The sequence below is a fragment of the Zootoca vivipara genome, chromosome 15, assembly GCF_963506605.1.
Source record: "Zootoca vivipara chromosome 15, rZooViv1.1, whole genome shotgun sequence".
NCBI lineage: Eukaryota > Metazoa > Chordata > Lepidosauria > Squamata > Lacertidae > Zootoca > Zootoca vivipara.
Genome location: NC_083290.1, coordinates 12,292,313 through 12,305,234, shown reverse-complemented (window position 1 = coordinate 12,305,234; position 12,922 = coordinate 12,292,313). Strand labels below are relative to the sequence as shown.

The 12,922-nt window shown below is 47.4% G+C and overlaps 1 protein-coding gene and 1 long non-coding RNA gene across 3 annotated transcripts in view; one reads left to right on the top strand and one right to left on the bottom strand.

Moving 5' to 3' along the window:
* Positions 1–760: 760 nt before the first annotated feature.
* On the bottom strand, positions 761–11,922 carry LOC132593245 (uncharacterized). The gene is made up of 3 exons (XR_009558606.1): positions 11,750–11,922; positions 9,389–9,873; positions 761–7,155 (listed from the first exon to the last, which is right to left on the bottom strand). It is a non-coding gene; the product is annotated as an uncharacterized LOC132593245 (long non-coding RNA).
* Positions 8,078–12,922, top strand: part of LOC118097247 (protein spinster homolog 3-like) — a 43,139-nt gene continuing 38,294 nt past the window's right edge. For both annotated transcript variants that reach the window (XM_060283115.1, XM_060283114.1), the window contains exon 1: positions 8,078–8,203. The gene's annotated coding sequence lies outside the window, so the exon portion shown is untranslated. The remainder of the gene's footprint in view (positions 8,204–12,922) is intronic.

Below are 12,922 nucleotides of genomic sequence, written 5' to 3'. Positions count from 1 at the left end.
AACCTTTTATTACCTTTTATTGGCGTCTGCAGACATTGGTGTGTTACCAAGGTGGAATGCAGAAGTCTGAATCATCTGGAAGGCAGAGGCATGAGTTCATTGGCAAGCTTTCTGGACTGCAGCCAAGTCAGTGTTTTCTTTCCAGTAATCTCTGCCGGGGAGATCTCCCCAGAGGAAGACGAAGAAAGACATCTAATCCCATGCATATCATTTCAATGCACATCCCATACCCGTTTCTCTCGGCGACGCCAACTGTTTTGCAAGCACTGGAAGGCTGCGTGCGCCTGCTGCTCAACACTGCGCCTCTTAAAAAAATTGTACTTAATGGGATAAATGCAGGGAATTGCGTAAAAGGTGCCAGATCATATGCAAAGTATTCTTGGATGTCTATAAGGAATTCAAGGAACACACTGTCTCTGTAGGCTGCCAATTTGAAAGTGTGTTTGTTATTGTATGCAGGGGAAAATGTTTGTCCTAGTAAATAGATCAGCTAGGAAGCAGCCTTGCACTGAGTCAGATCCTTCACTGATCCATCTTTAGCCTTGTCTACACACTGACTGGCAGGGTTTCAGACATTCCCAGCACTAACTGGAGATGGGGGGGATGTTAAACCTTCTGCCTGCAAATCAGGTGCCATGCAATTGAACTGCAGCCCTTTAACATCCTCTTTGCTGATGCTCTTGTTAAACCATTGAGTTTCACCACCAATTCAAATGCAGATCCCCCCCCCCCCCCCCGCCCAGAGACCTTAATCTACCTCCTGTCCATCTCCACATGCATGAAGTTCCCACACAGTTCCCCATCCAGACCCTGACTAGCTCCAAACCTGCTTAGCTTCACCCAAGGCTGCTGCATCAAACTAGCACAATATTTTGGCACTCCATTGGACAAGGTTGGATTTTTTTGACTACAGGTAGGTAGCCGTGTTGGTCTGACGTAGTCGAAACAAAATAAAAAAAAATTCCTTCCAGCAGCACCTTAGAGACCAACTAAGTTTGTCATTAGTATGAGCTTTCGTGTGCATGCACACTTCTTCGGATACCTTTATGCGGCTCAATGTGGTGCCGTCCACATTTTTGGCGTTAACTTGTGACCCCGATTTGCTGTGTCAGTTTGGGGGGACAGCACAAAACATGGGGTCCACAGCACAAAACTAGCACTAAACTTTACCATTCGTTTTGGATCCAGAATTCTGGGGTCACACATTAATGGAGCTGCTGTAGCTCATCATATGCTTCTAGATCAGTTGTTGGACTGCCACCAGCCCCGGGCAGCATCGCCAATTGTCAGGGTCCAGGGATGGTGGATGTTGGTAGTTCAACAGAGGATCACAGGGGTTTCCTGTGCAGAAGGCACTGGCAAAGCAGAACCCCACCTCACCCCAGCAGCTCAGCTTTTGACAGGTGGGTGGGATCAACTACCTACCAGCCAGCTGACACCAGAATGAAATCAGAGGATTGAGGGGTGAGATGCCCGGTCCACCTGCCAAAATTGGCCCATTGGGTGGGGGAGATAAAATCTGGGCCCGTGGGGCAAAAAGTATGCCTTACCCCTGACCTAGTACATTTCTCTGATGAAAATAGGGACATCCTATTCTGCATCAGGAAGATTCTCCCCCGTTTGATCTCGTCGTACACATAGACATCTTACACATGTACACACCTGTCATCTTTGAAGTCTCTCAGCCTGACTCACCTCACAGAGTGTTTGTTGTGGGGGAGGAAGGCAAAGGAGAAGGTTAGCCACTTTGAGACTCCTTAGGGTAGTGATAAAGCGGGATATCAAATCCAAACTCCTCCTCCTCCTCTTCTTCTTCTTCTTCTTCTTCTTCTTCTTCTTCTTCTTCTTCTTCTTCTTCTTCTTCTTCTTCTTCTTCTCTGCCTAACCTACCTCACAGGAACGTTGTAAAGAAAAAAGAAAAAATATGCGAGGGACAGGATAATGTACAACGCCTTCAACAGATAAGGGGAATGAAATAAAATTTTGGCTGTAAAAAAAGGTAAAGGACCCCTAGACGGTTAAGTCCAGTCAAAGGTGACTATGGGGTTGCAGCACTCATCTCACTTTCAGGCCTAGGGAGCTGGCGTTTTTTCCACGGACAGCTTTCCAGGTCATGAAGCCAGCATGACTAAACCAAATCTGGCGCAACGGAAACCAGAGCACACGGAAATGCCATTTACCTTCCTGCCACAGCGCTACCTATTTATCTATTTGCACTGGTGTGCCTTCGAACTGCTAGGTTGGCAGGAGCTAGGACAGAGCAACGGGAGCTCACCCCATAAAGGGGATTAAAACTGCCAACCTTCTGATCAGCAAGCCCAAGAGGCTCAGTGGTTTAGACCACAGCACCACCCTCTCCCTCTGAATTTTAGCTGCCTTGAGTTGCTGTCAGGAAAAAAGGCAGGAAATAACAATAAGAAAAAGGAGGAGGAGGAGGAGGAGAGTAGCAGCAGCAGCAGCAGCAGCAGCAACAACAACAACAACAACAACAACAACAACAACAACAACAACAACAACGAGACCAATTGCAGTCATTAACAGTCTTTAACAGTCATCAACAGGTTTACCATTCCTATCAGCCCATCACCCATTCCCATCACCCCCACCACCCTCTGACTATACATAAGGGTCTGGTTACTTCTGTTTCAGTGTATCTGAAGAAGTGTGCATGCACACGAAAGCTCATACCTATGACAAACTTAGTTGGTCTCTAAGGTGCTACTGGAAGGATTTTTTATTTTTATTTTGACTGCGTCAGACCAACACGGCTACCTACCTCTAACGAGAATGATCAGGAACATACCAGAGAGTAAATCCTATTGAACTCAGTGGGGCTTAGTTCTGAGTAAAAATGCTTAGAATTGCAGTGTAAGGCTGCCTGCTTTCCAGTAGCCACTATGAGCTGCCCTAAGGAGGAGGGTGGCAGCAGCAGCAGCGGCGGCCACAGAGGGACCATGATGAAGGCATGAAGAGGCCAGAAAGAGGCAATGGGGTGCTCCCTCGCAGCCACCACCGCTGCTGCCAACGTCACTCGGGACAAGCGCCAGCTCTTCCTCCTCCCCAAGCTCAGTGTGGTGGTGGTAATGGCAAGGGAAATAGGGACATTCCAAATCAGAAGCCAGGATGGCTTTTGTAATTCTGAGACTGTCCCTGAAAAATAGGGACACTTGGAGGGTACGAGAACCACATATGCCACTTGGGACTCCTCGGAGAAAAAGGTGGGATATAAATGCAACCAGTCCGTCAGTCAATAAAGTAAGAAAGAGAGAGGGCGGTGGGGCAAAATGCAAATTTCAACTGGCCACAGACATCGAAAGGGACCACCGAAAGTGTTGGCTGTACTAACTTGCTGCAATATATCACCCTAAATTTCTCCTGTGGAGACGTAACCTCAAGAGCTGCTGTGCTTTTAATTTCTGAGCGCCAAGCCAAACTTCACAGCAATTCCATCAACTCCTTGCTCGGAACAGCGGCTGACTGCGCAACCTTTGGAGACTGTAATTGGGAGTGAGTCTCTCTTCTGCTATGAGTGAGGAGCCTGGGGAAAACAAGCAGCATTTAAAAAACAAAAGAGGGCTATTACTGTCACCACCGGTTCTCTCGAATCATTATTGGCTTATTTACTTATATTTTTGCAAGTGGGTTCAAAGCAGCAATTTTCATGCCTCTTTTTTCCCCCTGCCAGCCTTTTCTGGGGGAACCTGCGGTTGCTCTGTGGTACATCCCTGGATTGAGATATGAATGCATTGTCTGGATGAACAGTGGTACCTCGACTTACGAATTTAATGCGTTCCGAACGGACATCCGTAAGTCGAAAAAATTCGTAAGTCGAATCCCATAGGAATGCATTGGGAGAAAAAATTCGTAAGTCGAAGCAACCCTATCTAAAAATTCGTAAGCCGAAAAAATCCTATCTAAACCGCATCCAAGATGGCGGACGGAGCTCCGTTCGTAAGTCGAAACATTTGTAAGTCGAGTCATTCGTAAGTCGAGGTAGCACTGTACAACCTTCTGGGCACGATCGGCCTTATTGGGAGCAAGCGCTTCTTCCTGTTTGCAGCTGATTGGCTGGTCCTTGTGAGGATGGGAAACTGCCTCCCTGTTATGTACTGAGCTGAATCCTAGAACAATAGGATCCAGAATGCAGCAGTCTGATTGGTCTGCAGGAGCCACCCAATCCAGCTCCAGGTGGAAGTGAATCAGCAACCTGATTAGCCTGCAGGAGCAGCCAATCAGGCTCCTGGATGAAGCGAGTCAGCAACCTGATTGGCCTGCAGGAGCAGCTAATCAGGCTCCTGGCGGAATTGAATCCGCAACCTGATTGGCCTACAGGAGCAGCCCTGAAGTAGCCAATCACGCAAGGCCCATTGTGTAAATAATGTATATATAGCAGACGTTTTGGGGAAAGAGCCATTCTTCTTTTGCTACTACAAGCTGAATAAAGAGCATGAAATTCACTCTCGACTCCGAGTATATTTCACTCCCCTTCCTGCCTGGACCAGCGTTTTAAGATTTAACATAAGATGTTCCAAGAATTCTCTGGTTGGCTGCTAAGTCACTCTGTGGATTGCCATATGTGTCAACTGCCCCAGGAAAAAAATGGAACATCCCGTTTTTTTCTCGCAAGGGGACAGTGGCCAAAATGGCCACTTCAGTCTTGCGTGATTTCAGACTCTACTTTTGGCGGGCATGGGACCAAAATATGCATTTGTGGGGGGCACACAAGATCACTGTACTTTTGGGGGGCAGCATTCTTGCACAGCACCCCAAAATGTGCATTTTGGGGTGCCATGCAACCTGAATGGCTGGCAGCTGCAACTTTGCCAAAGTGCCCAGGCGGTCTGCTTCCAGTAACGAGCTTGAGTGACATTGGAGCAGCTGGCAAGGGGGGACACTAGTTCTGGTGGGCTGTGGGAAGGCAGCAGTGAATGGAAAAGAATGGAAAAGAAATTTTCTTGTACGCAACTGCTGCTGCAAGAATGCTGATTGCAATGAACTGGAACGGGGAGAGGGTTCCAACAAAATTAGATTGGCAGAATAAATTACTAGACTACGCCAAAATGGCACAAATGACAAACAAGATGAGGGGCAATACAAAGCAGAGATTTATTCAAAAATGGGACATGCATAGCTGCCAAGTTTTCCCTTTTCTCACGAGGAAGCCTATTCAGCATAAGGGAATTTCCCTTTAAAAAAAGGGATAACTTGGCAGCTATGGACATGTTTAAGAAATATTTAGAAAAATACAATAGTGGCGTGGCATCTATGGTAGCGTTTGAATGACTTCTATGTAAAATAACAACAACAAAAAAATAAGGTAAAGAGATGTGAAAAGGCGTAAGAAATTATAAGATAACATAAAAAGAACAAAGTAATAATTATAAGTACAACTGATAATAGAAATCGTAAACACACAGGGGGTGACGGGAAGTCTTATGTATTCTAGTAAGAATGTATGGTGAAATGGATTGTATAGATTGAACTGATTTGTATACAGTACTTGGAATGTATATCTTATCACACTGCCTTTCCAAACTGCTGCCCAAGATAACAAGCGCCCCAATGTGACTCATGATAGGGCTGGCCTTGGGTTGTGCAGTCTCATTGCATTCAATATTTTTTTCTGTATGCTGTCCTTTGAAAATAAAGACATGTACAAGGTTGCAGCAATTACTGGAGGTGGGTAGCACTGATTGGCTAGTCTCCATCTCATCATCAAAATCTCTCTGCAACCCCTAGAGCTATTTTCCAACTCCCCCTGCCCCAAACCAAGTTTCCTTGTTTAGAACAGGCACCCCCAAACTTCGGCCCTCCAGATGTTTTGGACTACAATTCCCATCTTCCCCGACCACTGGTCCTGTTAGCTAGGGATCATGGGAGTTGTAGGCCAAAACAACTGGAGGGCCGCAGTTTGGGGATGCCTGGTTTAGAAGCAGGGGGAAATAAGCTGAATGGTGAACATATACTGTAAACAGGTAAAGCTACCTTTAATTAAACATAGCAGCAAAACGTGGAGGAAGAATTAGGTGGAACTGAACTTTGAAGAAAGAGCGTGCATCTGACGTATACATTTTAATGCCAGAAAGGATCCGAGCTTGTTAACCACTGCGGGGTTTTAAACCCCCCCCCTTTAAAAGCAATTGTCTCCTCCGGCCTAGAAACTCCACCAAGATTAGAATTCAAGGCTTCCTGGTGAAATAAATGGGCGAAAGTTCCATGAGACAAAAGAAAGTACTTGCTCACACAAGGCATATGGAACACACATGATTCACTGGGGAGAGGGGGCAGAGTATCTGCTTTGCATGCAGAAGGTCCCAGGTTCAATCCCTGGCATCTCTAGGCAGGGCTGGGAGAGAGTCGCTGCCTGAAACCTTTGAGAGTTCTGCCAGTCAGTGTAGACGATACTGATCTGAATCACGCAGTATTGTATTGCGTAAACAACAAAAAGACCCAAGTTCTGAAAATTGACTTCTTGTTGTTGATGCCCCGTTGCCAACGAACCATATCGCTGTGCGTTCTTCCTCCCGAGTCAATACCAGGCAGTTTCCTGTGTTCTTATAAGGTGCCATTTGTTTCCAATGGCCTCGCTCTTGAACAGTTCCTGCTTTCTTTCAGGAAGGTTTCAGCAGCAGAACCTCTTGACCCCGAAGTATCTGTTCTGACTGGCAGCGGTTGCCCGAGAAGTCAAGCACAGCTCTTTTCAAGCCTCGCTCCCTGCTGTTCTTTTCCGCGGAGCTACTGAGGAGGCAAAAACCTTCTGTACACAAAGCACCTGCTCTCCGCAAAGCAACGGCTCCTTCAGAATCTGCCCAGCACGATCCGAGTGTCACACCTAATATCAGGAATGAAGAATACGAAGTCCCCGTGCTCTAGCCATGCGGTCTGCATCCGGGGAATGCCAATACCTGCAAACCATCACCCTCGTCATAGTTACCCGTTTGTACTTTCCATCTTGTTGAACATTTGGGATTGTTTGCTGTCTGGCAGATGGAAAGAAGAGAGACAGCTTACGAGTGACAAGTCAGTTTCTCTCCTTTCCCACACAAGCGAACTCTCTGCTTTTGGTCACGCTGCACCCCTCATATTGATAACAGCTGTGGGATCCTGGTTTTGGGTGGGTGGGTGGGTGGGTGGGTGGGAGAGAAGAGCTTGAAACTAGTAAAAAAAAGGAGAGAAAAAGAAACCCTGTCATCCCATAAGGTGTCAAAAGCACAGGCATCTGTATGTAATCATCATGAGACCCCATTCAGATCCACTTATTAGGGAGGCTTCAACCAGGGACCTCACAGAAGGTATGGATATACAGTGGTACCTCTGGTTAAGAACTTAATTCGTTCCAGAGGTCCGTTCTTAACTGAAACTGTTTTTAACCTGAAGAAGAAGAAGAAGAGGAGGAGGAGGAGGAGGAGGAGGAGGAGGAGGAGGAGGAGGAGGAGGAGGAGTTTGGATTTGATATCCCGCTTTATCACTACCCGAAGGAGTCTCAAAGCGGCTAACATTCTCCTTTCCCTTCCTCCCCCACAACAAACACTCTGTGAGGTGAGTGGGGCTGAGAGACTTCAGAGAAGCACCACTTTAGCTAATGGGGCCTAGTGCGCGATTTCTGTTCTCACCCTGAAGCAAAGTTCTTAACCTGAGGTACTATTTCTGGGTTAGCGGAGTTTGTAACCTGAAGCGTTTGTAACCTGAGGTACCACTGTACTCAAGGCCTCAAGGCCTTTAGGAATTAGGAAGGTCCAACACACACCCCTTTGACCAATGTAGGAGATTTGCATAGCTGCCAAGTTTTCCCTTTTCTCGCGAGGAAGCCTATTCAGCATGAGGGAAAATCCCTGTAAAAAAGGGATAACTTGGCAGCTATGGATTTGCAGTCAAATCTAACAATGCATATTATTGCGGGTTAGCATGGGAAGGGAGAAGACTACAGAGCCACATTGCTGATAGGCAGACCCAAAGATGTAATTGCTAGAGCGGATTTTATGTGATGTCATTTCCCCTCCTCTCTTGGGCAGGAGGAATCGAAGTAGTTTTTCTGTTCCTTCCTGCTCTCTCTTTTCTCTTCCACCACCAGCAATGGGAGCACACGCAGATCCAACTGCTCCAGCATCAGGCATATGCCTGAGGCTGCCTATACTGTAGATAGAAGTCTTTTGCCTGCATTTATTTTGCTGCTGCTGCTGCTGCTGAAAATTAACGCATGACTGTAAGTAAATAATACTTTAAACTTACTTCTCAGTCTGTTGTCTGGTTCTTTGTTAAGCGGGGTGAGAAAGGGGGAGCCAGCTTGCTTTGCAACTGGACTTCATTAAAGGAAAGCTTCACCGCCTAGTCCTATACATTTGGTTTTTCTGAAATCGGGTATCTATTATGGACAGATGTGTTCTGAATTGCCTGATGGAGTAGGAAGGTTTTCAGCAGGCATTCAAAACAGAAGACACGTGCCATATATTTATTGGCAGGCCATATCTTCCCATGCCCCAGTGAAGCAAGTTGGGACATGACCTTGATGGAACCCCTGCCCATCTCACTCAGCCCCGCCCCCTTTCAGCTCTCGGCTCCCTCCTCCCTCCCTTGGGGCTCCCCACTCTGCCCATACCATCCCACTGATGGGACACTTATGCACCTTTGCCTGCCTCCCTTTGTCCACATATCTCTTCTGTACTTCCAGAAGCCAGTGCGGCTTCCGGGGGGGAGGAAGAGGAAGGAATGGTACGCAAGCAGAAGGTGAGAGCGCGGCACCCAAAACACACACCTTTAGGTCCCGTGCTCTGGTGGGAGCCAACTGACTCTCGCCAGAGCGTGGGACCAAAAAATGTACATCTTTTGGTGCTGCTCTCTGGCCTGAGTAGATTAAGCTGGCAGGTAGGAAAAAGACTGTACAGTGGTACCTTGGTTCTCAAACTTAATCCATTCTGGAAGTCCATTCCAAAATCAAGGCGCACTTTCCCATAGAAAACAAAATAAAAAAATTCATTCCAGCAGCACCTTAGAGACCAACTAATTTTGTCATAGGTATGAGCTTTCGTGTGCATGCACACTTCTTCAGATACCTACGTATATGAAGAAGTGTGCCTGCACACGAAAGCTCATACCTATGACAAACTTAGTTGGTCTCTAAGGTGCTGCTGGAATGATTTTTTTTATTTTGTTTCGACTACGTCAGACCAACACGGCTACCTACCTGTAACTTTCCCATAGAAAGTAATGCAAAATGAATTAATTCGTTCCAGACTTTTAAAAACAACGCCTAAAATAGCAATTTAACATGGATTTTACTATCTAACAAGACCACTGATCCATAAAATGAAAGCGATAATCAATGTACTGTACTATAAAAAAAAGACAGTATTGTAGATGATAAAAATTAAGATTATTATTATTTTCTTACCTGCACTGATGATAGTCATTGTTTGGATGGGGGGCTTTTATCCATTTTCGCAGTCACACAATCAATCAATCAGTAGCTGAACTGGGTTCCACACAGTCACAAAAAAACAAATTAACCGAAAAAACCACAAAAACGCAAAATAAATAGCAAAAATAAAAGTGCCAAACTTAATCTGTTCCAGAAATCCATTTGACTTCCGAAATGATCAAAAACCAAGGCACAGCTTCTGGTTGGTGCAGGTGCCCAGGAAACAATAGCCGATAGCTGCATCAGATGTTCGGCTTCCGGAAAACGTTTGAAAACCGGAACACTTACTTCTGGGTTTCTGGAGTTTGAGAACCAAAGCGTTTGAGAACCAAGGCCTTTGAGAACCAAGGTACCACTGTATTCCTCCTCTAGACACTCATTCTCTGTCTTCTCCTCTTAATGATTAGTTTAGCCTTGAGGAGCTTGGAACATTTCTATCTTATGACCCACCTTTCGCCCTGGAGTGGAGAGAATAAACAAGAGGCGGTTTTGTCATTGCGGGGAGGAAACTCTCATATTGACATTGCAACAGAATCTGGAAATCCCTTCCAAGGTTATGGAATCAGTCATCATGTTACACAATGGCTTTGGACAGAACGCTATTGTGGCATGTGGGTAAATAACTAAATCTCGGTGTAGCTAGAAGGTAAACATGTTTCTTTAATGGGGCACTGGCTGTCCATCGGGGGGGCTTGCCTGAAGGTGATTCCATACTTGATGATAGACCTTTCCCTGCAGGCTTGGGCAAGGTTTGGAGAGAAATATTTGGGAGCAGGGATGTAGCAGAGAAGTCACTGGAGGTTCTGCAGCCAGCTCACAAGAAACAGGATGGGGGGGGGGCAGAAGGGGAGCGGAAACATCAGTGCTTGCTTTTGTGGATACTGATGAGGTGTCGCAGATGAGCTCAGTCGATACTCAGCTTGTATGTTTGGATAGCAGATACAAGTGGGGCCCACCCAAGAGCCAGGTGCTGTGGTTTGAGTGTTGGACAAGGACCCAGGAGACCAGAGTTCACATCCCCACTCAGCCAAGAAGCTCGCTGGGGGACCTTGGGCCAGTCACCATCTCTGTCTAAGTTGCGTGTGTAGACCCTTTAACCTTCCCCAAATAAATTCAGACAAGACTCAAATGTTAGGTTTGGTTTTTGGCAGAATTTAGGCCACAACTTTATTGATTACAATCAAGTGAGTGGTTGCATAGGCTCTGGTTCGACTAGCTCCCTGCACCCTTGCAGGCAGCGCTGACCCAGGGCACACCATAGGTCAGCCTTGGGTAAATACCCGGCATAGTGGAAGGCGGGGTCAAACCAGTCCACCAGCCAGATGCCCCACTGGATTCTGGCTCCGGGCACACCCCCTCTCAGGGAAGACCATCCAAGAGTCCCTGGATTCCTTTAATAGAATACCCATCGCATAGGGATGGCCAGACCGCTCTGCCACCCCCATCACCTGAACCAGAGCCTATCCGCAACCTTACAAGTTGTGACGATTTGCTACGCGGCGGGCGAAACCCAAATGGCACCAGCCAATCTGCCAAGTGGGGAAAATTCCTGCCGTGCCCCTGTCCCAACGACAGACGACACATGACGGCATAGCAATGTCATGCGTGCAAGCCCTAAATATAGGGAGAGGTGGGCAGGTGTTCCGATGCACTGGCCCCAAAGAAGAAGCTCAGGGACACGTACAGGGCTTAAATAGAGGTCCCTCGATACTAATTTGCTGGCATCCCATTGGTCTGATTGCACCCAGCATCGAGGGACCTCCAATAGGGTGTTGTGGCCACCCAAATGTTCCCACCCACAACACAGTGTCTGGTTGCCAGGTCACACCACAACACGTGCCCTCTGGTTAGGGAGGACCCAATCTACCTTGCAGGATGGTTGTTTTAAGGATAAAATGGGGGAAGGACCATGCAAACTATCTTGAGCTGCTTGTGGGAGAAGCAGACTATAAATATAGTCATAAATAGACTCATGAGAGTTGGAAGGGACCCCAGGGGCCATCTAGTGCAAGCCCCTGCAATGCAGGAATCTCAACTAAAGCATCCATGGCAGATGGCCATCCAACCTCTGCTTTAAAACCTCCCATGAATGCATAGCTGCCAAGTTTTCCCTTTTCTCGCGAGGAAGCCTATTCAGCATAAGGGAAAATCCCTTTAAAAAAGGGATAACTTGGCAGCTATGCATGAATGAGAGGCCATGACCTTGGTTTGAGTCCTGCTATCCAGAGCAGGAGAAAACAAACTTGCTCCATCTTCCACGTGACAGCCCTTAAGATATTTGAAGATGGCTATCATATCTCCCTCCAGTCTCCTCTTTTTTCAGGCTAAACATACCCAGCTTCTTCAACTGTTCCTCATAAGGCTTGGTTTCCTGACCCTTGATCGTCAAGGTTGCCCTCCTCTGTACGCCTTCCAGTTTCTCCATATCCTTCTTGAATTGGGCTGCCCAGAACTGGGCTCAGGACTACAGGTGGGGTCTGACCAAGGCAGGTTAGAGTGGTACCCAAGATCTGGACACTATACTTCCGTTGGTTCACCCTAGAATTACATTAGCCTTTTTTGCTGCTGCATCACAGTTGACTCGTTTTAAGCTTGTGTTCCACTAAGACCCCTAGATAAATAAATGCAATAAATAAATAAATAAATAAATAAATAAATGCAATATTGTGTTATATTATATGCTGTTGGGTATCTCTGGACCAAACTAGACATGTTTATAGCACAGTTTCTTGTTTTAAAAAAGAGCTATTCAGTCCAGCATACATCTCCACCGAATGCCTGTATTATTATCTTTAATTTAAAAGGAGCCTGGTCAATTTAAACTTCCCCATTTTGGACAGTGCAAAAGTTACATTTATGAAACCTAGTAGGAAGTACCGTGTTTCCCCCTTTTTAAGACACCGTCTTATTCTTTTTTTTACTCAAAAAACCCCACGGTGTCTTATTTTCAGGGGATGTCTTGTACCTTAAGGCCTCCTCGGAGGGGCCAGGCAGCTGGCTCGGGGTGCTGCTGGGCGCTCTGTGCGGTGCTGCTGCAGCAGCCGGTTCCAAGCACCAAGGCAGCAGGCCGGTTCCGGTGGCGAGGTGGCAGGCAAAAAAAAGGAAGAAGAAGAGGCCAGGCCGCTCCGCTCCCTCCAGCGCTGCAGGGTGCTCCAAGTGCTCGGCGCTGCGGAGCGCTTCGCTCTGCAGCCGCCGGTTCCGGTGGCGGGGTGGCCGGCAAAAAAAAAGATTAAAGAGGCCAGGCCGCTGCCCTCCGCCTGGCGCTGCAGGGCGTTCCGAGCGCTCGGCGCTGCGGAGCGCTCCGCTCTGCAGCTGCCGGTTTCGGTGGCGGGGCGGCAGGCAAAAAAGGAAAAAAAAGAGGCCAAGCCACTGCGCTCTGCCCGGCGCTGCGGAGCGCTCTGCTCTGCAGCCGCCGGTTCCGGTGGCGGGGCGGCAGGCTGCCTCGGGCAGGCAAAAAAAAGAGAGGCCAGGCTGCTGGCGCGGGCGCTCCAGGCGTTCGCTGCTGCA